Raw genomic sequence first — 26,559 nt, forward strand, 5'->3', positions numbered from 1 at the left:
TCGTGAGATCGAGCCCCGCATTAGGCTCAGTGCTCAGTACAGGGTCTGCTTCTCCCTCTCCCTCTGCCCCTCCTCCCCCACTCTCTGTAAAATAAATAGATAAATCTTAAAAATAAAGATGTACCTTGTTCTAACAAGATAAAATACAAGTTCAAAGCCATGTTTATGAGGAAGAGAAGCTAAAGGGCAAGTGTAGCTTCCCCAGGTATGTTCCTCCTGTCCTAGGGAAAGGATTATACTCTCCCACTCCATTTCTATCAGGTTTGGTCCTATCACTTCCTTGGCCGATGAAATGTGAGTAGAAGTCACATATGCCACATCCAATGAAAAGCTTTAAGAGTCATTCTGTGGTTCGATCATGTGCTCTTTCCCCTCCGCCATGAGAACAGCATGTCCCACGTGGGGGCTATTCCTTCTGTCTGGGCCCCAGAACAAGGATAAAGTGGAGAAGACCTGCAGATACCCCATAAAGGAAAAATAATGTGGGTAAGAAATGCCCTCTGTTGTGATCAGCCATAAAGATTCTGGGCTTGTTTGCTAAGTTGGTTTAAGTCAATAACACAAAAATTAATACACGGAAGTAAGAGGCTACCCTAACAAACTTTCTAAAATAGGATGTTCCAGGGCCAAGTGGTGGGAAATGAGAAAAATGTTATTGGAGGCTGGAAAGATAAAGACCGATGTATGTTATGCAGAAGCACAACTTTTGGTAAGTCATTGCCTGTGAGGACTTGAAGAATATATATATGACGAATGAGTCTGTGGCTTTAGGTAAGAAGTTTGGGGAACAGCATGGTTGCAACTGGTTGTATCTACAGGGTCCCGCAAGAAAGAGGTGAGCTCAGAGTGAAAGAAATTATACAGAAAAAGACAAATACTGTATGATTTCACTTATATATGGAATCGAAAACCAACCAACGAAACAAAGAAAAACCTCCTGAACTCATAGATACAGAGAACAGACTGCTGGTTTCCAGATTTGGGGGTGGCTGGTGGGTGAAATGGGTAAAGGGGGTCAGAAGGTACACACTTTCAGTTATGAAAGAAATAAGTCATGGGGATCGAGTGTACAGCATTGTGACTATAGTTAATAACACTGTATTGCATATTTGAAACCAAAAGAGTAGGTTTCTCATTAAAAGTTCTCATTACAAGGAAAACAGTGTGTAATTATGTGTGGGGATGGATGTTAATTCAGTTTATTGTGATGATCATTTTGCAATATATATAAATATTGAATCATTATCTTATACATATGAAGCTAATGTAATGTTATATGTGAATTTTATCTTAATTTTTTTAAAAAGGGGGAAAAAAAGAGATATGTTCAGGAAAGAATTGGTTGGTTTGCAAGCCAGGAATAGAGACAACTCAGAAATTCCTGGTCTTACAGAATGGAAAGAGCAATTGTTTTTCATTTTCAACTCGGAAGAGATAAAATTGAGAAATGCTATAAATAACAAAACAAATCTAAGCATTCCTTATTAAAACCTCTGAATATGTTAAGTGACTCTCCAAGGAAGCTCGTTATTAAGTTTAGAGAGAGTTATGTCTGAAAATAATTGTGGATGTGGCTATTAGCAGAAAACAATTGAAATCAAACAGATAAAAAAAAATGACTATGGTTTTGAGAGAGCTGTACTGGGCAAGAGCCAACGGCCTGGAATAAAAGACTCTATGACTGCTCAAAACTTAAAATGATCTTTGGGCTCCCAACCTTTTATGGGCACAAGCCATTAGGAGAATAAGCTACAGAGGCCCCAAGCAAGGCATATTCTCTAATGCCCTCATCAGATGAGTACTAGTTGACTAGTGCAAAGGGATGGATCTCCCAGATGGCAAAGCTGGGAACCATGCTTGAAATCATGCAGTGAATTCAAGAGCAGTTTCCAGGAAGCAGAACTGGGGTCTAATCAAGGAATATTCCTCACTCCAAGGTCTGTTCAAAAAGAGTTTAGAATTGCTCCAAGCACCCTTTGATAGCTATGTGTCTTCCATTTTTTTTTTTTTTTCTTTCTGGATAGGATTGTTTAGGGTGGTTAGCCTGGGTCTGTTCTGCCTTTATATGTTGAGTGTGGTGGGATGGGGGGATTTTTTTTTTTCTTTTTAGTAATATAGTCTCCAATCAGGAGGAGCCACACCCAGATTCAATGTATATCATGAGATTCTAGATCTTGAGTCTTATATGTTGTAATTGGATGGAACTTTTGGGTGTTTCCCTTGGGGAGGGAGGAGTATATTTTGTGGCTGAAGGGAAGAAAATGAATATTGGTGTGCAAAGGTATGGGCTGAAATAGGTTTTATTATGTCCAACTATTTCTTTCCCCACCATGTGAGAGGATTCTATTTCCCTGCCCACTGATGTCAGGCTTTGGCCAATTAAATGCCAGTGAAAGTCATATATGAAAGTGATGGATGTCCAAAGAGAAGTCTCAAAGCCATCTTGTGTTCTGCCATTTCTTTTTCCCTTCTATCACAAAAACACCTACACCAAATAGGGGCTGCTCCTTCATTCTGGTTCCTGGAATAAATACAACGTGGGGCTAACTCATAAAGGGCTTTGACTTAAGAGAAATAAACCCTTATGTTGGCCACAAAGACTTTGAGATTTCTGCAGTACAACTCAGCCAAGAATGAATACAGAATAATATTTTATGTTAGTCTGGATCGCAGTGAAAGAAAGTTCTAGACATTTTTCTTTCTCTGCTTTCTTTGTAAGCAAACCTTACCTTGCTTTAAATATGCCCTTATTCTAACAAATGAAACAAGGTCACTGAAATTTGCTGGAAATCTAAATGACTCAAGTCCAAAGCCATTTATATAAGTAAGAACAAGTGAAATGGGTGTGTAAAGTGGATTTGTTTTCTGCATCATAGTTTATTGACTATAGAGTGAATTATGAGACACACTTAGGGTTGACCTGCAGTCTTATTGCCCCTTAGATTTGATAGGGGAATATGTGGTTGTTAGCCTGGGTTCTGGGAAAAGGCTGGCAAAATGCAGGGTGAGGGTGATGGATGTCACAGATGAGAAAATTCGGACGCCCTCCCACCCAGTGTGCCACAAGCAGAGACAAAGAGTGACAAAATCAAAGAGACTCTGAGAAAATGAGTAAGCATTTCCTGGAAGACCAGTTGAAGGGCTGGAGGACCTGGAGAAACCCTAACCAGCTGAGAATTTGCTGAAAATCAGAAATGAGGTGAAAAGAATCAGCCAGAGTCTGACAAAGCGAAGACAAGACACAGATTCCAGAAATCTCTATTTTCCTTCTGTTCAGCCACCTGGGTCATCTTTTAATAACAGGATACTAATATTCAACAAAATTAATTAAGTAGGATTCCAAGTTTTCTATATTGTCAGAAAAGATCTCTTTTATAGATTTGAAAGACGTCACTGTCAAATACTATGGACACAATGCCAACAAGTATTCCTTCCATTATCAGTCCCATAGCTTTTTAATTTTTCTTGAGTCAATTTTGGAATTATGTATTTTTTTTTCAGAAAACCAGCCAAAAGATTAGCATGTAACCACACGCATTAGTACCACAGTTTTAAATTTCTCTCAGTACTTCTGATATCCCATTTTGTATTTATAATCGTACTTGTTTTTCTTTCTTCTAGCTTTGGTTTTTTTGTTTTATTCTGTTTGTAGGGATCATGGTTAAAGAATGCAGCCTGTACATCTGTTAGTTTCTAGAAACAGAAGGAGTTTTCCATTATGATATCTCTGCAGAGTCAACTACACAAACATATTTATCTTCATTAATTATATTATGTAGCCTTACATTTATAATCTGCTGTTTCCTATAACCTTATTTTCTGGGGACTACTTGATTTGTCAAAGACCATGGGTAACATATTCAAATCTATGAAGAGAACTGTATCTTACAGTCCTAATATTTCTTAAATGAGGCTATTCCTTAGTGCAAAATTTCTTAATTCAATAAAGAGTTACTGAGGCTGACTCCATGCCAGACGCTGATGGAGATGCAAAGGTGAGCAAGACATGAATTTTGCTCTCCAAAGACAAGCCAATAAGTGATTTTAATTCAGTGTGTTACGAGCCATGATAGGGGAAGCACAGGATGGCTTGGGAACCCCTGGGGAAGGCAGCAGGTTCTGGAGGGCTTCCTGGAGGACAGGCATGCAAGCTGAGACCTAGAGGAAAGAGGTTTGCCAGGTAAGTGGGGTGGGAGGAGGGTGAGGGGAAGGGAGGGAAGAAGGACATGATGGCCGCAACTCATGGCTATACCAAGATCTAGGGTGTGAAAGCTGACATGTTCCATGAATGGCTATAGGTTGAGTTCTTCTGAGAACTGGGAGCAGTAGAACGTGGTGGGGGGTGAGGGGAGGGCCGTGGGGAGGGTGCTAATCAGTAAAAGCATACATTCTGTGACAAGAAGTACATTCACATTGTTGTGTAACCGTCGCCACCATCCATCTCCAGAACTTTTTTGATCTTCCTAAACTGAAACTCCACATCCATTCAACACTATTCTCCCCATCCCCCTCTCTGCTCCCCCAGCCCCTGGCAACCACCATTCTACTTCCTGTAGACAGTCTAACATGAATCTGATACATCATATAAGTGACATCATACAGTGTTTGTCCTTTTGTGACTGGCTAATTTCACTTAGGTTTATCTGTGTTGCCTCCACCTTGTGGCTACTGTGAATAATGCTGCTACGAACCTCGGGGTGCAAATACCTGATCGTGTCCCTGTTCTCAGCTTTCTTGGGTATATACCATCCAGAAGTGGAGTTGCTGAGTCATATGGTAATTCTAGATTTAATTTTTTGAGGAATGGACATTTGTTTTATCTTTTAGGTAGAATGGGGTGCCCCTAAAGGATTTTCATTGGAGAAATTGCTTCATTGAGTTTGAGCTTGAGAAAAATTATCCTTGGTGTATAAGGGGCAAGATAACCAGATAGGAGGCTATTGAAGCAATAGGTTTAGAAACCTTGGTGGTGCTGACCTAACGTTCTAGGTCCAGGAGGAAGCTACTCCCGCCTGAGATGCCGTATCAGCAAACCAGAACTTAGATAAATTTTGCGTCCTTGTAAATGTTCCTCTTGAGAAGTGCAGTGCATCCAGTCAGTCAGTTCCCCAACACCAAGCCAATGCTGGGCCTTCTCACCCCAAACAGGGCTAACTGTGTGTGTCCCCAGCCAATCAGATATTTCCAATTTTTCTCTTCCTTGTTCGTTATGCATTAACCTATAAAAGCTTCCTGTCTTCTGCCCCATTTTGCATTCTCTGAATGCAAACTGTCTGCTTCACGAAGTGTGAAAGTTTGCTTTCATCACCTAAATTGTCTTCTTCAATCATTTTTTAACAGTGGGCTATGGTGACAGAGAGAATGAAGAACCATGTAAGAGAGCCACGTAAGAGCGTGATTGGCAAGACTTAATGATTCATTGTGTGCAGAGCTTGAAGGAGAATGAGCCAATCAGGATGACGCCCATGCTTTCTGTTCAGCTGGATGGGAACAGAGAAAGAACAGGCCAGAGAGAAAGGTGACCAGGTGAATTCTGGATGTGTGCACTGGAGGTTCCTGAGGGACAGCCCAACAGAAAACCCAGGGGGATGTCTAGATATGGGCTAATGATATGGCTTTGGAAGTCATTTGCATACAGGTGATAATAAAAGTCATCAGAAAGGAAGAGGGTATGGAGTATGAGAAAGCCCAGGAAAGGCATTGGGAGGACATCAAGATAAACAGGTTACAACCTCCATTACAGAATGGGTGTATGTGATAATGTGATTTATAATAAATGTATATTTTGGTCTTCCATTTATTGTTCCTAGCTCACAGCTCCCAAAACTCTTGGAATTGATAAGAGCAACGGGAGCATCTTTTCTTACGGTATTTCGTCTCTTGTCCTCAGTTCCTGCAATCACTTCCGAGCCACAAATGGGTGTCTTGTTATTCACAAGCCCCTTTCAACCCCAACTGAGTTTATGTTACTGAGGCAACTTTTGGAAATCCCTGTAAGATGAAGAGCTGGTTGCCAGGGGAACCAATCATGTATAGAGGGTTGTAACTTTCAGTCCCACCCCCTGATTTCCAGGGAGGAGTGAGGGACTGGAGGTTGACTCAGTCAGCAATGGCCAAAGTTTTAACCAACCGTGCCTATGTTATGAAGCCTCCATAAAAACCCAAAAGGAGGGGATTTAGAGAGCTTCTAGGTTAGTGAGCCAGGACACTTCCATGTGCCCCAAACTCCGTGAGGACAGAAGCTCCTTTGTTTGCCATCTCACCCTATGTATCTCTTTATCTGGCCATTCATTTGTATCCTTTAATAACCTTTGCAATAAACCAGTTATCTAGTGAGTAAACTGGTTTCCTGAGTTGTGTGAGCTCTGCTTGTTTTCTTTTTGAATGGGTTTTCTGCTAAATCTTTGTCTCCTGTTTGGTTCTTAAACTTTCTGGGTTATATTAAATACATGTCTCTTTATTTTTATTTTATTGTTAAATTTTTTTAGAGAGGGAAGGGAAGGGGCAGAGGGAGAGGGCAAGAGAGAATCTTAGGCAGGCTCCATGTCCAGCATGGAGCCCAGTGGGGGGCTTGATCCCAGGACCCTGATATCATGACCTGAGCAGAAATCAAGAGTCGGATACTTTAACCAACTGAGCCACCCAGGTGCCCCAAATACATGTCTCTTTAAAAAGGCATGTGTCGGGGCACCTGGGTGGCTCAGTCGTTAAGCGTCTGCCTTCCGCTCAGGTCATGGTCCCAGGGTCCTGGGATCGAGCCCCGCATTGGGCTCCCTGCTCAGCAGGAAGCCTGGTTCTCCCTCCCCCACTCCCCCTGCTTGTGTTCCCTCTCTTGCTGTGTCTCTGTCAGATAAATAAATAAAATCTTTAAAAAAAAATAAAAAGGCATGTGTCTTATAAAGAGAATGTCTCTTGTCTCTTATAAAGAGAAGAGAGTTGGATTTAAAAAAAAAAAATCTAACTGGAGATTCTTTGCCTTCCAATGGTGGAGGCTAATTAGATTTTTATATTTTATAAACATGTTTGGCTATACTTTTCTTATTTCATCCTCTGCTTTCTAGACTTCAGCTTTCCTTAAGGTTTCCTTGCCTTTTGTGTTTTGCAAAAAATAAAAAATAAAACCACAAACCTACAGTTGTCCTAGTTTTGATTATACTGGTGGATATCTTTCCATTTATCAAGTGCATTACTTAAGCCATAATTTCTTATGTTATTAAATTCAAAAAATTAAATTGCATTTTCTCATCTTTCCTTGGAAATGATAAGAAAGTTTATAATACCTTTATTTCCGACCTCTTATCCAACACTTTACAGTCTTGGTAAGTTTAATTGGAGATTTATTATGACACATTGCCTACCATGTGCATTTTTTCTAGAATAGTATTTGGCTTCTGCATTTAATTTTACAACAAAATTTCTAACAGCTACTGCCACTTCATTGTATTTAATTGATTTCAATGCTCATTTCCATTTTTCTGTGACTGTCCCATCCCTGATTTTCATCCAAATATCTGCTAAGAGAACTTTTAAAAATAGTTTGATAATGAAGCATTTGTGAACACTACATTTTCTGAGTTCTTACAATCTGATAATACTTTGGTCCCACCACCTCCTATGACAGAAGACTTAGCTTGGTATAAAATTCTAGAATCACACAAATCTTCCCCTCAAGGCTCTGTTGAAACTTCTCTGGATCTTCTATTGTTTAATGTGGGGGAGGAGCAAAGAGGTCTGGTGATGGTCTAAATTTGTAGTTGGCTGATCATTTCTTTTTTCTTCCTGGACCCCGGTAGGAATATTGCATTATCCATGAAATTTTAAAAACGTTTTCCATGCTGTGTTAAGTTATATGTTTTTACAGTGATCTCGGCTGGAGTTTTGTGAGGGGGCTTTTAATTGTTACACCAATGTCATCTTCTGCTTCCTGCTGTTTCTGGACAGCCGTTTGATTGTTTCTGAACAACCTGTTCCAGCGAATAGGTCCCTTCCTCTGGAACACACATGATTCTAAAATCTCTACCCATTGTTTCCATATTTCCCACCTTTTCTCTGATCGCTTTCGTCTCTTTGCTTTGTATTCCACATCACTGATTTTTCTTCCATTGTTAATTCCGCTCCTACTCTCTCCAGTGAAGGTTTTAATTCTGCAGTGTTGTTTGATTCCTTCCACGCTCATCCTTTTAGTCCATTTCCTTTGTGCCCAGACTATTATGGTTGCTTTTTTTTAAAAAAATTGATCCAAAATGTCTTGGATTGCTTTTAAAGATTAAAATATTAAAGAACATCAGGCAGGCATCTTCTATAATTTTTCCCTGATGCACTTTTCAGAGGCATGCTCCTCCTCTGTATCCTTTTCCTTAGGCATGCTCCATTGTAATTAATCCGATGTTACAGTTGCCGTTGGTTCTGGGTACCTGTAAGTGAATGAGAACATGCAGGACTTGCAGAAGGAGAGACCAGGTGGGATGTCTTGGCCGCTCACTGCCTGGTGGGATCTGTGCTGAGCATCAGGAGCTGTGGGTATCCTCAAGCTCCATCTGCAATTCCTGGGGCCATTCTTCAGATGCCACTTTGCAGATGCTGATTCTCTCTTGCTCAGGAAGCATGGTTCTTTCAAGGTGGGAAGATTGTTGCCCATCCTCCTTTAGCCTAACACCGAGGTTCTAAAGTGTGTTTCCTGGGCCAGCAACACCAGGAGCACCTGGAAACTGGTCAGAAACGCAATTTCCCCAACCCCTCCCCTACCCCACCCCAAGCCCACTGAATCAGAGATTCTGGGGGGTGGGACCTAGCAATCTAGCAACAAGGCTCCAGGGGATTCCCATGCTCAGGCAAGTCTGTACAAAGATACATGAAGTTCTAGTACAGAAGGGAGACCCAGGGCATGCTGCCCCCATGTGGCTGTCTACCATGGTGATGGAACATGCCAGTCCTTCACGCTCTGCTCTCCACATCATTGAACCCTGGGAATCATAGTCTCTAAACAGCTGCGTAAACAGAGGAGTTGGTGGGACCCATCGGTGCCTCAGGCTTCCCGGAACTCCTTATCACTGCTCTTCCCACTGGGAGTTCTTTGTCTGTTCATGGGCGTCTGCCAATAGATGCCGAGCACTCTGAAGGCACTGTGCCTTACACGGTGTCTACAGTCAGTCCCGTCACAGAGCCTGGCCCCAGCCCGATGAAGGACAGATGTTTGTTGAATGAATAAATGTGAATCCTCCATTTGTTCCAAGCAGAGTCTTTCTCACATGCCTTCCCTCCCCGCTCAAGGTCCCTAAACCCAAAATCCAACAGAAGACCAGGAAGAGCCCCTGTGCAATGGGACTTCCCATGTTCAGCTTCTCTCTCATTGCAAGGTGCACGAGCAGAGTAATTGAATGTATTTTCCTGCTGTGAGAGGAACCTCAGGGGTACCCGAGTCTTCAGTGAAGTCCTGAATTCTTGATAAGATGAAATACCCGGCTGCTGGAAGGACAGAGCCCTCTGCTCTCTGCTGGGCGCTCCGCTCTGTAGGGAGACGGCAAGGCTGGGGGCCCGGGGTTCCCTGACCAGATTTTACATGGATCCAAACTCACTCATCACAGAAGGTGTGAGATTAACTGGATGACATAGTTCCTTCTCCTCTGGAGAGAATAATGGGCTGAGTAATCCCTGGAACATTGCCCACTACCATTCTTTTCTCTACCCATCTGCAAAAGGCATCATCTTACCAAGAGAGAGCTGCGCGAATCAGTGGGATAGAGCTGCTCCATTGTCTAAGTGTGACCCGAGCACCAATGTGGCAAGGCCACACAAGGTCATTAGATCTGCAGAGTTTCCTGCCTGTGCCTCCCCTTTCATTCCCACACCATGGACGACACAGCTTCTCCGGTCTAATAAGCAGACCTCCCCCCAAGAGGGTGCATCTGGCCATCAGCCTGCGGTGTCCTGTAAGTACAGGAGACACCAATGTAACCAGGGAGACTTCCCGAGTCCTTCTGGGCTCCAAGATTTTCCCACATGGAGAACTGAACAGGGAGACTGGAACGTAAGGCGTTGTGAGACCCCTCCCCACCGTGAGCAAAGGGGCGGACACATCTGGATCCTGGACAAGACAAGCAGGCTGGGCACAGGAATGGGTGGTGGCTGGAGGCCCTGAAGAGCAACAGTGGGGGTCAGGCTGTGATGGATCCATCTGACTCGTGCGGTTTCCCCACTCTTGATGTGGGGGGCACGAGGACAGAGAGAAGGAGTGTACCGTGTTCTGTAGTCCTACAAGGAATCAGTTCAGGTTAGCATGGGGAATGGGTCCTAACACATGGCTCAGCCCCTGCAGACACCCCCTGGAACACAGTGGTGATGCAGAAAAACATGAAGACCCATCATCCCACCAGAACTGAGATGGAGTACCTATTTGCTGCCACATTCCAGAAGAAAGTTTCTACTAACTGCCAGACCTATGGGGCAGACATGTGGCTCAGAATCGATGGCTGACATGGAAAAAGCTTTGCCCTGTGGAAAAGACTCACCATTCCGAATGCAAGCAAGGAGTGCCCTGACCTGCCCCGGCTAGCACGATGGCAGGGGTCCCTCCCCCATCCCTGCTCCTGGAGGAACTCGGACCCGGCTCCAGCTTCTCCCGGTGGGTGCTTCTCCTTCTGCTCCTCCTCAAAGGCCATCTCCCACAGGGCAGCTTAGAGGGAACACTGAAGTGGCCCATTTCCCACTGCCCACCCAGCACTCAACGAAGCACAATGTGTATTGGTTGTCCCTGTCTTCGCCCTCATTTGTCCCGGGCTCCCATGTGTGGCGGCTCAGCCTGCCAAAGGAGGTAAGGTGCCAGGTCCGTATTGCTAATACAGCATGGCCCTGAACAGAGAACAGCCGCAGCAGTGCTGTGAGCAAATGAGCTGGTCTCCCGGCCCTGGAGGAAACGCCAGCCCTGATGCACATCCTGACACGGTGTGGCCAGAGTCCACGGCCACTTTGACTCCATGTGGCTTCTGTCTCGTCACAGAACCCAGGCTCCATAGTAGATGTGTTTCACTGCTATGTGGGTAAGAAGGGGTTGCATTTTAACTGGCTCTGCCTTTCTAGGTGAAGATCTGTAAATAGAACTTGCTTGGGATCTGTGCCCATTGCTAGGTCCGCTGGCTGCAAATCTGAGACAAGACATCCAGTAGGACTGGACTGTTTGGATGTCCAGTGCCTAGTTTCCAGTTTGACTGTCCGGGAGCAGGTAGGAGAGGCTAGATGGAGGGTAAGCTTCCCCTGTGACAGGTGCATGGCAGACCTGGCCTCACTGGAGCCTCACGTGGGTTACTGCCCCGAGGAAGGGCAGGCTACCTCATGCCCATTTCACAGATGAAGCTGTTGGAGCTCAGAGAGGTTAAGTAATGTAGCCAAAGATAAGAGCAAGGGAGCGAGATTTAGGATTTCAGATTTAGCACATGCCTTCTGTTCCCCTCTGCCAGGGCCTCACACTCTGCTCTTTTAATCTGAACTTGGATTTGGGGTGTGCACCTCGTTCTCCCCAGTGTGGTTGTTAAAACGGTGCCGGCCAGGTTCCCCTGTGACAGGGGACAGCCACAGGTCACACTCTGACTATGGCTGGGTTGTTTATTTTCTCTGTATGCTTTTTTTTTCACTTATTCAACAAATGTATATTGAGAACCTACTAAGTGGTAGGCATTGTTCTAGACCCTGGGGATACATCAGGGAATGGGACAGAGAAAATTCCCTGTCCTCATGGAGTATAGTTGAGACAGACCAAGAGCATGGAAAGAAAGAAGTGACCAGAATGTCAGATGGTGAGATGTGTCGTGGGTCCAGTGAAGCCAGAAGGAGGCTGGGGTGTTCTTGGCAGGGGGAGGGTGGAGGTGGTGGTGGTTGTTCACTTCTAAATGAGGGCATCAGGGAGGTCCCCGTGAGATGGTGCCATTTGGGCAGAGACATAAAGGGGGTGAAGGTGGCTGGTGTGGCTGTTTGTAGGGAGCGTACTCCAGGTATAGGGAATGGCCCTGAGGCAGGCACGTGCTTGGGGTTTGGGCTGCAGGGGTGGAGGGCAGGGGACGAGGGCACACTGTTCTGCAAGTAACACGTCTCACGGTCAGAATCAGGAAAACCTTTCTCCTTTCAAAATGGACATCACGGCAGTGTTGCGGTGCCTTCCCTAGGGTAAGATTAAAGGTATGGTATCCGAGTGCAGCTCAGAGCAGAGGACATTAACAGCGCTCTGCTCCCACTCTCAACTGCCACGGTGATTGGAGCCTTAGACTGAGTAGCAATTCACTCATCTCAGTACCGTTCCACCGGCTTGATCCGTCCCACTGGAGTGAGAAGCTGTGAGGACTCCAGAGCACAGAGTTTCCAGCCCTCCTAGAAGTGGGTTCTGTGGAAGGCTGAATCATGGCCCCAAAGATATCCACATCCTGATCCCAGGACTTGCAGATCAGTTCCCTAATGTGGTCAAAGGGACTTTGCAGATGTGACCAAGTTAAGGAGCCTGAGATGGGGAGATTATCCTGGATTCTCTGGGGGGGGCCCGAAATGTAATCACAAGGGTCCTTATAAGATGGAGGCCGAGGGAGGTTGGACACATGAGGACAAGGTAATATGATGAGGTAACAATGCCTTAGAGATATAGGAAGGGCCACACACATGCCGGGAAGACAGGCAGTCATCAGAAGCTAGAAAAGACAAACAATGTCCCCCCAGAGCCGCCAGGAAGAACACAGACCTGCGGTCACCTTGATTTTAGCCCAGTGAAACTGATTCCAGACTTCTCATCTCCAGAATGCTAAGGGAATACATTTATGTTGCTTTAAGCCATAAAGTTTGTGGTAATTTGTTATCACAGCAGTAAAAAGGTTTATGTTTGGGTTTTGTTGATAAAATAAAGGTATTCTGCTAAGATCTCACTTCAGGTGTGGGAAGAACTCATCTTCGGGAGTTCGGACACAGGGGATGCTGTGGTTTGTCAAGCCGGGGGGGCCCAGTTACTGGACCGTCCCGTTTGGGGGCCGAGGCTAAATTGTGAACACTCTCCTAAAGAGTGGGACCCAGGTGGAGGGTCCCCACTCTACGCAACCCCTGGGAGATGTCTGAAATCTGCAGTATCTGTGGATGATGAAGTGGGACAATCAGAAACAAGCAGGACGCCTAGGAAAAATGTCTGTGTCCTCATAGCAACTCTTGAGAATAAAAAACATACACAATTCCCTTTTGCACATCTAAAGGGATGCGGTGAGGCTCCAAGTGGTTCATGTTATTAATGTGAACTCGAGTGTTAACGTGAGCATGTATGAAGCATCTGACTGAAGGTGAAGGCATAATGAAAAACCAGTGTGTGTGTGTGTGTGTGTGTGTGTGTGTGTGTGTGTGTGTGTGTGTGAATCCTCAGTAGGAATACATTGAGAAAAGTCCCATGACCTTGGTTTCCCTCCAGACACTGTCATGTAGTGGCTGTGTGACCCAGGCAAAGTTTCTAAACTTCTCTGTTCCTTAGTTTTCCCCTATGAAATATATAGTGTTATTTATATCATAGGGTTTTTCTGTGGATAACACTCCTTTTATTCTAAAATGCACAGCTCCTTGTACTTCATACATTTTGCTTGCCTGTGCCTTGGTTTTGTTGTGGCAGGAAAAGTTAAGTGTATCCAGTGTCACCTGGTCATATATCACACAGGTAAGACTCAACTGATTCCAAGTCTAGAGTCTGTTTACCACCCCTTAGTTGGCTACTATGGCAGTTCCGGAAAATGAGATTAATCAGCTGAGTTCTGCAAATAAATGCAGAAAGGGGTTGATAGAAATGTCCTCCATGCGGGGACTAACAGAATTATAATCGAGGATGGAGTCTGCCACTCACTAGCTGAGTGTCCTTAGGCAGGTCACTTAATAGCTTGGAATGTGTTTCTCTATCCATTTAATAGATAACAATAATATTAATAATAAAATGATCAGAATAGTAATAACGAGGTAATAATAACAATAACTGTAAGCAGCCACCTCATAGAGATTTGGGGAGTATCAAATAAAATAAGAATGTTCAGTCTTTTTAATGAAAAATGCAAGGTAATACAAATATAAGACATCATTTTGATAGGCCTATTAATGATGTGCTATCCAATTCCATCTCTGTAGTTAGGCTCACAGAATCCATCTCTGATCTAGGCTGGAAGCTGAAGTCGGCCGACACATAATTCTGTCTGAGAGCAGGGAAATTTAAGCTCCTCGTGGCTATAGCATACTTGCTTTTTTTTTCTCATTTAAAGACTGTCATTTAGGCTTTTAGGATTCTCTTGACAGCTTCCATCTGGCATTCAGAAAAGCAATAGGATGAGATGTCATTGCATTACTTATCTCATTCTGGAGCGTTCCTTTTACCACGCCCATGACCCCAGACAAGTAATTCTTAGTGACTATCTTCAGATAGAGAGGAAAGCCATGTCTGATGGGCTGGGAGTTAGGGGGAGAAGAGCCAGGCAGCAACCACCTGTAAATGTAGATCTGCTCCGCTGGAACAATGGGTGAGGTCTGGCTTCACTTTGATCCTGTCTGCAAGGACTGGGACCTTTCTGGATACACGCACTCGTTGTGAAACAAGGTCCCAGAAGCCAAGGTGACCCAATGTAAACCCTCTGATGACTCCCTTGCTCTTTCATCATTGATCTAAGTTCTTCAACACAGCTTCTTATGTACTTCTGTGATCTGGCTTTGCCATCATATCCTGTCTCATCCCACCCCTACATCAGAATCTTCAACGTACTGACCCTCCTGAGCACCCGGAGGCTGCTGTATCTGGAACACCATGCTCTGGCCCGTGTCCTCCTCTAAACAAATTCCTCCTTCAGGTCTCACCTTCTCTGACATTCTTATGGTAAGCTTTCTTGAGTCCCCTGAGGTTGAATGTGCTTCCCCTCACATGTGATCCATGTTATTTCATACCCAACTTTGTCATCACACCTACGACGGTGTATGAAAATTGCCTGCTGGCATTTCTGTTTTGTCCAATAGACCAGAAGATCCTTGAGGATAGAGATGTAGCCTGTTGGTGGTTTTATTTCTACAGCACCTAGCAAAAGTTAGCCCTAGCTTAGTATTGGTGGAATGGAAGAATGAGCACATGTTGTCTTAAGAATGGGTGAGACAACCAGTGTGTTGAGGAAAGTCCCCACACACAAAGAGAAGCATGGCAAATGGAAATACTCAAAAAATGGGCCATAATGGAAGTTAAAGCAAGAGGATGAACTGAATAAAATCCAGAGATAATCATCACAGTTAAAGAACGGAAAATACGGGATGCCCAATGGATGAAGAAAACGTGACCAGATACAGGATAAAGAATCAAAAGACCTCCCTAAAACACACAGAGATCAATGGAACAGAATAGAAAACCCACAAATGGACCCACAACTATATGGTCTAATTAATCTTCAACAAAGCTGGACAGAATATCCAATGGAAAAAAGACAGTCTCTTCAACAAATGGTGTTGGGAAAACTGGACAGCCACATGCAGACGTATGAACCTGGACCACTTTCTTACACCGTACACAAAAATAAATTCAAAATGGATGAAAGACCTAAATGTGAGACAGGAAACTGTCAAAATCCTAGAGGAGAACACAAGCAGTAACCTCTTTGACATTGGCCATAGTGACTTCTTATTAGATATGTCTCCTGAGGCAAGGGAAATGAAAGCAAAAATAAGCTACTGGGACTTCATCAAGATGAAAATCTTCTGCACAGCAAAGGAAACAAATAACAATACTAAAAAGTAACCTTCAGAGTGGGAGAGGATATTTGCAAATGACATATCTGAAAAGAGTTAGCATCTAAAATCTATAAAGAATTTATCAAACTCAACACCCAAAAAACAATCCTGTTAAAAAATGGGCAGAAGACATGGATAGACACTTTTCCAAAGAAGACATACCGATGGCCAACAGACACATGAAAAGATGCTCAACATCACACATCATCAGGGAAATACAAATCAAAACTACAATGAGATATCACCTCATACTGGTCAGAATGGCTAAAATTAATAACTCAGGAAAAACAGGTGCTGGCGAGGATGTGGAGAAAGGGGAACCCTCTTATACTATTGGTGGGAATGCAAACTGGTGCAGCTGTTCTGGAAAACAGTATGGAGCGTCCTCAAAAAGTTAAAAAAAAAAAAAAATAGAACTACTCTACGATCCAGCAATTGTGCTACTGGGTATTTACTCAAAGAACACAAAAACACTGATTTGAAGGGGTACATGCACCCTGATGTTATAGCAGCATTACCAACAATAGCCAAATTATGGAAAGACCCCAGATGTCCACCAACTGATGAATGGATAAAGCAGGTGTGGTATGTGTGTATATGGGTGTGTGTGTGTGTGTGTGTGTATAATAGAATATTAGCCATCAAAAAGAATGAAATCTTGCCATTTGCAACAACGTGGATGGAGCTAGAGTGTATTATGCTCAGTGAAATAAGTCAGTCAGAGAAAGGCAAATACCATATGATTTCACTCATATGTGGAATTTAAGAAACAAAACCAATGAGCATAGCGGGGAAAAAGAGAGAGGCAAACCAGAAAACAGACTCTTAACTACATAGAACAAAACTGAGGGTTGCTGGAGGGGAGGAGGGGGAGGGATGGGCTAGATGGAGGATGGATTAATATCCAGGGCATTTGTTATGATGCGAACTGGGTGTTGCATGTTAAGTGATGAATCACTAAATCCTACACCTGAAACTAATATTACACTGTATGCTAACTAACTGGAATTTAGGTAAAAACTTGAAAAAAGGAACAACAACAACAAAAAGAATCAGAAGACCAAAATTTAATGGGTCCCGGCTGAATGGAGGGCAGAAAAGAAACAAGTATGCAGAAGTGAGAGAAAAGAACAGCAATGTAGGGCTGTGTGTCCCTTCCCGGCTACAGAACTATTAGCATCAGTGGTTGAAAATTAAAAGAACTAAGGTACTTTGTTCTGAGATTGAGAATGGAAATGAAGGTGGTGATTTTTCCCTTAGAATCCAAAATTAGTTAGAATACCCTTGATCCAATTTTAGTTCCCAGAGGAAACCCCATGCAGTTCAGAGACCTTCCTCCTCCAGGAAAACAGCCCGACAGGAGTCCAGAGTGAAGCCCATGGCTCTCTGTTCATGAACCAGATCACAAATGCAGACTGTGTTAAGCCATATGGCCCTTTGTTTTGGTAACCGGAACCCAATCATGGTGTGTGGGAATGTGGCGCAGCACTCTGTTTTAGTAACAGATCACAAATACAACATTTGGTTGGGCTGCATGGTCCCCTGTTTAGTAACCAGATCACTAATATGGCACTTGGGTAAGTTATGCATCCTTCTGTTCGTCTCACCAAGTCACAGCTAAGGCATGCGGTTAGGAATTACAACTCTGTTTTAGTAACCTAAGCACAGAGATGGCACATGGGTAAGTGGTATAACTCTCCAATTTAGGAACCAGATGACAAACTCAGACTGTGGTTAAGCCGTAGCCTCTCCCTTTTAATACCCAGGTCACACACATAGCAGGTGGCATGGCCTCTCAGATCACAAATTGAGCACACAGCTAAGCTGTGCAATGCTACATTTATCGGATTCAATTATACATCTCGACCTCATCTTTTAAAATTTTATTTGTTGCCTATGAAATTTTAATCAGCTAAAGATAAACAAACATTTTATAGAAACAAGATAACCGAGGCCATAAAATCAGCAGCTCCACTGAAACACTTAAAAAGGCAGGCTGAGATCATGTCAGGACAGTTAGGGAGTCAAGAGAAAGGATTCTGGAGGAAGCACACCAACCCTGCCATTGATTTAGGGATGTGAGGGTATCAGAATGGCAATGGGGTAGACCAAGGCCATTTCCTTAGAAGCTCCTTGCCACTGTGGACTGTCACACTGGAGAAGAACTAGGTGTTATAATGTGAATAATTGCAAAGCAAATTCTTACTCCCCACACTTCGACTATGCCTGGAGTATATTTCAGTGGTGTAGGACTTGGCCAGGTGATTTGCTTTGGACAATAAGCTAGAGGAGTTGGCATATGCAGAGGCAGTTGGGCATGCCTTCTTGTGCCAATGACATCTCAATGCAAAAACCTTTCCTTGAGTTTCTGCTGACTGGGCCCAGGATGGAAACAAGTGGGACAGACCTGAAACCCAACTCACGCTGGACTCAGAGCCTCCCAGCTGACCCTCAGCATCGATCGGCTGACTTGGCAGACCCATGAACATCACTATAAGTGTGTCTTATTATATGCCATTGAGTTTTGGGGTGATTTCTTGTGCAGCATCATTGTGCAGCATTCATTGATACACTTGGAAATTCCAAGAGCAAGAGTAACCACACCATGGGAGCAGGAAGCAGCACAAAGGAAAAGTCCATGCAGCTAGATGTGGCTCCAAGCGAAGGTCGGGTCGAACAGAAAACGAGAGAAGAAAAGCTGACCCAGATTCACTGGCTTTACCCTTCATGGAGAAACAGCCCTACAGAGATATCTGAACTTCCCCGAATCCACCTGCCCATGTTCCTGGCTCTCTCCACACTCAAAAATGTTGCCAGCTCACTGAGGCTCATGCTAGTTTATTGCAAATTCTATTCCATTATTTATCTTTCTTTATGCAAAGGTCGGGTGTCCTGGAGGAAATGAACACACAAAGTTTGAAATGTGTGAAAAAGAATTCAAGATATAAAAATTGCAGGAGAACCAAGCACTTTAGAAACTGAAGAATACATACTTTTGAAAAATATGGGAAATAAAAGTAAACTTTACACAGCAATTGCTTTGTGTGCCCCATGGTATTCTTATATACATATATTTGTTGATTAGATGGAAACTAGTTAATATATAAGAAGTAATGTTTTAAAAATCTAATAACACCATAGCAGAAATGACAACAGAAGCAATAAAGAGCAAGAATTAGAGGAGAGAAAATGGACTCAGTGAATCAGATGGCAAAATAAATATCATTAGCTCTGACATACAGACAGAAGGATTCAGGGACGAAAAGCATATGAGAGAAGAGATAAATACAAAGGACATAGAATAGAGATATACAGAAAACCATTATTTCTAAAGAACTAAGAAGATGTAGAATAGAAGCAATAACCAAAAAATATAATAACACAAAAATATTTCCTAAAAGTTTAGTTCTCTAGATCTTTAGGGTTTATCATGAATCAGGTAACATAATTTGAAAGATGCCAACACTTAGACATATCTCGATGACATGTCTGAAATGCAAAAATAAAGAAAAAATTCTGCAAAACATCTAGGCCTAAAGAATAGGTTAACTTCCAAGTAAGAAAACCAGGCCCTCTTGGACATGTCCTGTGCAACTCTAAACTCCAGGAGATACTAAAGAGATATCACTGAGATTTTAAGGGAAAGTGCTTTTACTTAAAGAATTTAACACCTGGAAGATTCATCCTCAAAGACAGCAGACCTCATAACAGCTCTGCAAGAGCTCAGAAAGCATAAAATCCACCACCCTTTCTAAACAAATGATTTAAAATTCACATCAGCCCACTGAGAGATGAATAAAATGAGGAGTTTGGGAATGGGGAAAGCAGGACATAAAGAAACAGCTTGTGAGAACTGAAATCATCCACTCTAAAATTTAATTTAAAATGTTATGAACATGAGTATAAAGCAAAATGCGAATAAGGTGGCTATTTCTTAAAAAGAAAGACATAATATGAAAAACCAATAATTTAAACATATTAAATTGGATCTAAATCCCATATTATATAAATAAAGATCAAAAAGTAAAAATGGAAGAGGTAAAAAGGAGGCAAAAAGTCTAATTTCTTTTTTTGTTTTCCATGAAATCTGGAATTGTGATGCCTCCAGCTTTATTCCTCTTTCTCAAGATTGCTTTGGCTATTCGGGGTCTTTCGTGCTTCCATACACATATTAGAATTATTTGTTCTAGTTCTGTGAAAAGTGTTGTTGGTATTTTGGTAAGGGTTGCATGAAATCTATAGATTGCTTTGGTAGTATGGACATTATGGACATTTAGAATATAGGCTCTTCCAATATTTAACAATATTAGCTATCCATGAGCATGGGATATCTTTCCATTTGTTTGTGTCTTCAATTTCTTTCACCAGTGCTTTATACTTTTTGGAGTCCAGGTCTCTCATCTCCTTGGGTGGGTTTATTCTAAAAAAAGTACTAATTTCTTTATTTAAATGGAGGCAGAGTTCTTATTTAGTTGCACTGGTTAATGTTAAATCATAGTTGTGTTAATAGGCATATGTATCATGTTTCTGATTTTAATGGAAATGCTGTATCTAATTGTATTTTTTTTTCCAAATTTTGTTCTGTAGAAGATAGTTTCAGGAAGCGAAGTGCTCTTTTAAAATAACTACATAAATAAATAGACTTTCATGGTAAATATGAATGAGAAATACGGCATATGATTTCCCCTACTGGAAATGACAAATATAATTGTATCAATGTTTCTGAGCAGTCTTGTAGATAAAAGTTTAGTTTAATTTTTTATAGTCTAGTGTTTGCCAATAATTAAACAGGGAAACCTTTTCTCGGGTAGTACTGTCATAGATATTGAGGTCCTCTCCATCCCATACTGTCCCAGGTGGGCATGTGACTCACTTTTGACCAAAGAGACATGCTCTGATGCCTGCCAGGAGGCCTGGGAAGCATTTTGTCCTTGAAAGAGAGAGCACGCCCCAGAAAGAGATAGCTCCTCTTTAAGCTCTGGGCATTGTCAGGTCTAGATGTGATGTCTGGAGCAGCTCCATCATTTTGTTACTGGCATGAAAATGACATCGTTCTAGTTATCATAATTTGCCTCTGCTCCACAATGTCTGGGGTCTATTTGGAAAGACTCGACTTGACAGTTGGAGCTGAATCATCTGAAGGCTTGTTCACTCACAAGTCTGGCAGATCCTAGGAGGATTCCAAGACTAGGATTGCCAAGGATGGAGCCTACCCATGGCCTCTTTGCGTGGCTTAGCTTCCTCATAGCATGACAGCCACCACATGGTGGATAGTTGAACTTCTTACATGGCAACTCAGGGCTCCAAGTATTAGTGTTCCAGCAAACAAGGTAGATGCTGCATGGCCTTTCTGACCTCAAAGTGGAGGGCACACAACATCACTTCCACTGCATTCTGTTGCTTAAAACAAGTCACAAGCTCACCAGACTCAAGGAAGTGAGAAGGTGGACCACCTATTTATGGGGGGACTGCCAAGGTCACATTGCAGAACATGTGGTACTATGGCCATATTTGGAGAATACCATCTGCACAAGTGTCAACACAAAGGGGGAGGAAGGGGGTCAAAGCTACTGACTTCGACCAACCCTGAAGCTCATTCAATTCCAGATTTCTGTTCACGGAGATATTTCCTTACCCTTTAAGCCAGTTCAAATTGGTGTTTTTGCTACTTGCAACAAAGGCATTCTAACAGAAACAAACATATATTAATATCCTGCAGAGCCAAGTGCGTGAAGAAAACTGTCCAGAGAATACGTGTGTACTGGCAAGGAACACAGACATTGGAAGGGAGACCTGTGATTGAACTGCTGGGTCTTCTTGGGCATTTACCGAACCTCTCAGAGCCGAGCCGCAGTGTCCTTATCTGTAAGTGGGAATAATAATGCTAATAGAGTTGCAGGTAGGATGCAATGAACCTGCATCTCTAAAATGCCTTATCGTTGTGCCTGGTACGGAGGAAACAAAACTGACTGCCTTCACTAGCACTGTTTTGCCGTTAAGTATGTGGCAGTATTTGGGGGGGGTAGGGGGAACTACAGTTAGGAGGGATTCTTTCTACATTTTACAGGGTGTATGTGTTTTGGGTATTTATTGAAGGAAACCTCCCCTCCCCCCGAAAGAATGCCCTTGTAAAAGGAAAAAAAAAAAATCACGGAAGCCTGTGTCACAAAATGACAGCCAAGGGATCTTCATTGTCTTAGCGCAGGAATTCTGCAAAAAGCAGAAATCCATCCAAACTGAGTTAAGCAACAAACAGGGGCTGTTTTAGAAGACGCAAGGGTAGGGGATGACATCGAATCCTGGGAGAGGAAGTGAAGGATAGGGCAGTAGTTCTCAGGACCCAAGGGCGAAAAGGGCTGCTCCCCTGGGCCACTAAAAGCAGAATATGGGGACCACCCCCCTTTCCCCAGAAGGCAGCTCCTGCGCCCTGCCCCTCCCTGGACTCTAAGAACCTCAATTCTTTGTTTTTCTGTGTACACAGGAAGGGGCCTGAACGACCCCTCAGTTCACGCCAACAAAGACTGAACATAATGGCGGCCGGCCAATTGCAACAAGACCAACATCTCCCAGCCCATCCTGGTCTAACGCTCACCCTGGGTTCTGGGTGTTACATGAGGGAGAGGTGTTTGGCTCACACCTCACGTAGAGAGACTGGGGGTAGGCTGGGCATATCAGGCCATGTGTCTGCCTTGGAAGGGCAGGATTCACTGGGTGTGACATTTGGAGAATCACAGCTTGAGCATGGGAACTCGGATGATTCAAGAAAGAAATGCCAAGCTGCCCTGCTGGGCGGCTTGTGTTTCCCCCAAGGGAATACACAGGTGGGGGCTCTGTACTGTCCCATGAGCCGACGCCAATGCGCTGGGTGTCCCTTTCAAATTTCTCCTCGGATGTTGACAGCTCCCATTTTGTGTAGGTTCCCAGAGACACAGAATCCATCCTCGGGGGACTCGACACTTGTTTCAGAAAATCAGGGGATGAGTCACACTCTTGGTATTTTGCCCCTGTGGCTTAGCTGATTTCTTCCTGGGATGCTTGCAGCATGGCTGGTGACACAAGAGCAAGACGTCCAAATTTACAGTCAATTCTAAATTAAGAAAACCTCAGTGCATCCTGGAATCCAGCCAGAGAAATGCACTGGTACATTAGCTTCTCTGCTTCCATTTGCAGGTTTTACGAATGCCAGCAAGCTGTGCTTGTTATGGAGAGCTTTGATAACACACTAATACACTTAGCAAGGTAAGAATAAATAATAGGGCCTCTTGGAGCTTTCCTGGCTTTGAACCCCATAACTATGAGTACTTCTGTAAGTAATGATCCACAACAGCCTACAGGTCCTTCCCTGCACCCCCAGCATTCCCTAACATCGGAGTTATAGCTCCGTGGAATTACATTTGGATTATAACCTAACTACATTAGAATGTAACACTGCATTTTAGCCTACCTTAAATCTATTTAGATTTTATCTGCTTTGCAATGTTTCTTGGAAAATCAGTGAGGGAAAATCCTGGACGCCCAGAATTCTAGGGTGGTGAGAGGGTGTTTAATTTGTTCTTGGCTAGGCACTAACTAATAAAAAGGCAGAGGTGTGTGGATGGGCATACTCAAAGTAAGAAATGTGAGTAAAAAACATGATTTTATAGTAATCGGATACTTTGTGATTTCTGTATCTTATTCTTATTCTCCCCCACCCCTTGATTAGCAAGGAGACAGTTACCTTCCCCCTCTTTAAATATTTATTTTTTTTATTTTTTTAAATTTTTTAAAAAGATTTTATTTATTTATTTGACAGATAGATAGAGAGCACAAGTAGGCAGAGAGGCAGGCAGAGGGGAGGGAGAAGCAGACTCTCCACTGAGCAGGGAGCCCGACGCGGGGCTCGATCCCAGGACCCTGGGATCATGACCTGAGCCGAAGGCAGCCGCTTAACCGACTGAGCCACCCAGGCGCCCCTCTTTAAATATTTCTCTTCTGTGGTTCCTGAAGATCTCTTGGAAGTTGGGGCAGCGTGCAGGTGCACCGGACCACCAGCCTGACCCACCAATATAGAAAGTGGCAGACAACCACACCCATGCATCAATCATGAGTAAGAGTAAAAATTTTTTCAATAATCAGTCCTTTCTCCATTTAAAAATAAATGTTTTAGAAATATAGATTGTCTTCATCTTGTTCTTTCAGTTTGAATTGCACTGGGCTCTGCGAGTCCTGGGAGGTTGGTCCAAGCAGCCAGGATGCTGAAGTAGCCCAGGTGCTCAGGGCTTCTCTAGGGATGGCAGAGACTGGGAGTGCTGAGATGCTGGAAACAAGGACAACCTAGTCCTAAGCCAACAGGACTCTGCAGCAGAGATTGCTTGTTGCCTAACCACCATCTACTCTCCCCTTCATCCTATATTGTTGGGGTGCCTAGGTGCCCAGGCTTTCACAGACATATGCAAATGCAGTAAGTAGAGTTTGGGGGGAGCTCTTGAACAGGAAGTTATGTAGTCGGGCATCCTTTTCTGTCCCTCCTTCCGCTTCCTTCCTGCCTAATCCTGATGGCTGGAGCTGCAGCAGCCATCTTGAGACAATGAGGAAAAGAACGAGCGAATTGCAGAGATCTCCAGCCCTGACAACCTTGAACTGCTGAACCAACAGCAAACATTGCCTCCTCTGACCACTTCCTTAGGTGAGAAAAATTGATCCTCATGTGCTTATGTCGTTGTAGTTAGCACTCTTCACAGGCAGTCAAACGCAATTTCCATCTCATGCCCGCTCTGTCTTCCTTCCATAAGAGGCCAAAAACTAGGGTTGGATGAGTCCAGCCCTGGCTGCCATTTACCTGAGCAGGATCAAGTGGGCTTTCTGGTGTCAGAGCCATGGTCTGGGAGCAAAACCTCGCAATCCCTATCTCTGTTTGTTGTTCATGATATTGCCAGTGAGTGGTGACCACAGGTCTAGCTCCAGAAAAATTTGCAGGGGAAAGGAAACATCAGACTGATTCTGATAAGGCTTTTCTGGGTGGAGTGAGAATTAACTCACTGTTGGACTCACTAGGGGATCTGGCATTTCCAAATCCTAAATCCAAAGAGTCTTTATTTATTTTTTTTTTTAAGATTTATTTATTTATTTTGAGAAAGAGAGAGAGAGAGAGAGAGACCATGGGTGGGAGGGGCAGAGGGAGAGGGAGAGAATCTCAAGCAGACTTACTACTAAGCGCGGAGCCCGATGTGGGGCTCGATCTCACAACCCTGAGATCATGACCTGAGCTGAAGAGTCAGACGCTTAACCAACTGAGCCACCAAGGCGCCCCCCCAAAGAGTCTTTATTAACTGACTCCTGCAAAGTTTTGGAGAGAATTGGGGAGGGGTACAGTCATCATTAACTAAAATCTGATGACAGGTCTGGTAATGGAGTCAGCCAAACCTAGTTACCTGTCTATATAAAGCCCACTTCTCGAGGGACCAGGCCTTCCTGAATTTTGACATTTTCCAGCTCTGAATTATCTGATGCAGTAGGAGGACACAAATTTCCAGCTCCTCCACATACTATTGTGTGAGCATTCATTCCAGGAAACAGTACAGCTTTGTCACTAGAAACCCTCTGGTGTTGTGAAGTGGTTAAGAGTGCAGACTCTTAGCCAGAATTCCTGGATGCAAAGCTTAGCTCTACTTTTCCTAGCCCTGTGGACTTAGGGCAAGTTCGTTAAGCTCCCTGCTCCTCAGTCTTGGCGGCTATAAAGTGGGGATCATGATAATGCTATAGGACAGTTATGGGGATTAAGTAAACAGTGCCTGACACCCTTGTGTCCTACATGACGTAAGTACAATATCATTTTCATTTATGAGAGAGAGCTCAGCCATGCTCTTCATGGTGAAGCTAAGCCCCGCTTTGCTCATTTGTAAAATGGGGACACGACGGGGCTAATCCATTCCGCTCGCCTCAGGGGCTGCTGGGACACGAAGTGTGTTTAATACCTGGTGCATTGCCTTGCACAAGCAGGCCCTCGATAAATGTTACCTTCTTCCCCTGCCTCCTCTTTCTTCTTGGGCTGTGACGAAAGCCTGCACGACAGATGGCCTGAGTGAGAGTGCACGGCGTGCTTCAGTTTGTGGATTGGTATTTATGGGGGTTAAATACCGGGAACCAGGGTAAGGGCAGCAGACGAGACCCTAGTACAGAGGTTACTCAGGCATTGGTCTCAGCAGCTATGTACCTGGTGGCAAGCTCGACATTCTGGTGTTGACAGAGATGGACCGTAAAGGCGGAGAGTTCTGTCACTTTTGCACAAGAAGCACATGGTGATATGTCTTTTCTTTCTTTGTCAGGCAGGTTAAAAGAGAGAGGATGCCTGATTTTCTTGGGGTGGAAAAGCTCTATTTCTGAAGCTCCAGGCTTGGGGTGGATTCCTCATGATGGAATCAACCTCCTCCCCTGTCCGATGTCCGTCCATCCCCCCTGCTGACATTTGCTCTTTGCAGGGAAAAGATTTGAAGTCATGCCCAATTTCTTCTCGTTTAGTCTCACCCGGCTCCTTTATAAAGACTCAAAGATGTGTTGTTAACAGACACAACTCAGGTTCCAAGTTTATGTTCTGCTCACCCTGGAAAAGCTGGCTCGTGGAGAGCTGGCTTCTCGAGTGTAAATTTGGTATCAGGCATTAGAATGTCCACAGGCAGATAAATAACAAATGAAGAAATAATTTAGTCCTTTAAATTGGAACAAATTCCCAAAATATCTTCTTTTTATCATTTTGATGAATCAGACTCCGGAGTTCTTAGGGAATATATCAAAATAGCTAATTAAAGTTTTTAAGATGCTGGGGAG

At 43.6% G+C, this 26,559-nt stretch overlaps 1 protein-coding gene across 3 annotated transcripts in view; it reads right to left on the reverse strand.

Moving 5' to 3' along the window:
• Window positions 1–26,559, reverse strand: part of CALN1 (calneuron 1) — a 418,542-nt gene that overhangs the window by 20,526 nt on the left and 371,457 nt on the right. The window lies entirely within an intron of this gene.

This window comes from Halichoerus grypus, chromosome 6 (assembly GCF_964656455.1).
Source record: "Halichoerus grypus chromosome 6, mHalGry1.hap1.1, whole genome shotgun sequence".
NCBI classification, from domain to species: Eukaryota; Metazoa; Chordata; class Mammalia; order Carnivora; family Phocidae; genus Halichoerus; species Halichoerus grypus.